Genomic DNA, 2,456 nt, shown 5'->3' with positions numbered 1-2,456 from the left:
GATTACAACTTGGACTAGATTTGTGTCGATTCCTCCTCCTTTTAAATAGCTAGGCTCCCTCTTTCCTTGGGAGTGTTGGGGATCGATTCTCATACACAAAATGGCCGGTCTTCTTCTTGGTCTACAATGATAGGAACTCCTTGGAGACATACGTTTAGGATCGTGTTTGTCTTTTTTTGAAACTCAGCCAAAAGCATTGTTCTATTTGTTGCGCAATTTCAAACTTCATAAAATCTACCAAGGATTGAAGCTTTCCATGGTTTTTGTTCATGGATGGAAAGACTCAAGTCCAACGTAAGAAACCTCTTCTAATGAATTTCAAAGGGAAAAAGATTATGGCAACTTATTGGAAAGGAAAGCTTGTGATTGACCTGGCTACTTTTTACTTCTTGATCGTCTGTTACTTCATGTCCGAAGTACCCTTCCATTGCTAGTAGTTCTCATAGAGGTGCACAGCATCATTTGGGCAACACTTACAGAGATTGGGTCGCTTGGTCTACCTGTAATGTGTTTCTCAAATAGCTATCCTCAAAGAGTCATGTTCCTCCTCAGGCTCTTAAACTGCTCTATTACCACTATGACACCACTACATCAGAAAGGAGGGCTCTACTCCATAAACCACCCTGCCTCAGATTCCCCCTTCATGAGCCTGTCTCAACTCGACTTCCTTCATGCTCCCTCTGAAATCCTCCCTCCATGCCCAACACTTGCCACTTATAACCTACTTGAGTGCCATGTGCCCATAATGGACCTTAGTAATTCTATGCCCCCCTTTGGGTCTTCACATTGCACTCCATTCTATTGCAAGTGCTATCGAGCCCTCTGTTTTCTCGCTTCACCTTAACCAAGCATACGATTTTGTAATTATGGCTGACGTAACAGAAGTAATGTTACCTAAATCATTTTGTGCCAATTATGTGACTTTAGACCATAGTTTTTTCGAAGAAGTAAAGACACCCTTTAAGATATGCATGTATCTGGTTTGTGTTTTCATACCCGCGATAATGCTCTCCACCTAGGTCTCCTATGCTTTTGTTGACACCCAGGGTGCCTTTAATAACATCACCTTGCCAACATGGTTTTCTCTTGGCCAAAAGGCTCTTTTGGCTTTCATCACTTTCAAGTTAGCTCGTGCCTTTGGGGCGTCTCTATCCCCAATCATATGCCTCCACAAAAGTTTTAGACAAGTGCAATGCAAAAGCATACCTCCATTCCATGGCAATGGCACCAAAAATGTGTGGTTTCGACGGGGACTCACCTGTCATGGTGGGGATGTTGAAGAGATGCTGATGGAGCCTCCACTCTAAGCTCCTCCTTGTGAGAGCAATGCAAGGCACAAACTGTCCACATGTGTCACTCAAGCGGCTTAACACTTATTTCATTAATTTTGGACTCATATGTATACATTTGGACTATTCCTAAAACTCCTTCCCAAATGAAAAGTTTCCTTTATGAAAATGTTGTTCGAGAATCAAAAGTTTACTTTTTGGCACTGTCATTTCCACGGAATAAATTTTAGAATCTCTCTCTATAATGTTGCACCTAATAACAATTTAAATTAATAATTTAATAAAAAAATAATAGTCTAATTACACTTAAATTAATAAAAGCAATTTAAATGTATGTATGTATGGATGCATGCATGCATGCATGCATGCATGTATGTATGTATATATGTATGTATGTATGTATGGCCCATGCATGACTTTAATTTACCATAAGAGTCCTCTAAAATCTTCAAGATATAGTAACGATATTAACAAACACCTTTTGATTGTTTTAAAACTCTAAAATCTGGTAGATATGGAGTCACACACAATGATGCACATGCATGCATGGAATGTACATGTCCTTGGTTCATTGATCAAAGGCCATTAATACATATGGTGGGACCAATGCACTGCCTTAGGGGGTTCACTACTAAGAAACCCTATGTATCACGTGCATTCAAGGGGTATTTAAAAAACCCCTCAACTAAAATTTTTCACCCAATTAAAAACACCCCTCTCTACTTATAAACTAAATGAATTTTTTCTTAAACTAAATTAAAAAACCCCTCTTGTTATTATAATCCTGTTAAATTTTTCCAAAATGTTGAATTGAAAAACCCCTCTCTTTGAATGCACATGGTACATTAAAATTTTGTGAGGTGAACTTCCCGAGTGCACTGCACTATCCACATGGCATGGGCATGCCCGTAAGGCTTTTATATTTATATTTATATAGTTAAGGTCCATGTATGAGATTAATTTACCATTTGAGTCTCCTAAAATCTCTGACTTAATAACGGTGTTAATAAACACCTTTTAGAGTTTGGAAACACTAAAATTGCAAAGACTTAATAGTGGTGTCAATAAACACCTTTCAAAGTTTCAGAAAGCAACATCAGTATAATCTCAAAGAACTTTACAAAAACCTTGCAATAATTACAAAGGTTTTTTAAGATGTGTTTGCAA

This window comes from Dipteris shenzhenensis, chromosome 10 (assembly GCF_047967505.1).
Source record: "Dipteris shenzhenensis isolate YYH24624 ecotype China chromosome 10, Dip_SZ_1.0, whole genome shotgun sequence".
Taxonomy (NCBI): Eukaryota; Viridiplantae; Streptophyta; class Polypodiopsida; order Gleicheniales; family Dipteridaceae; genus Dipteris; species Dipteris shenzhenensis.
Note: the sequence above shows the minus strand (reverse complement) of the source record.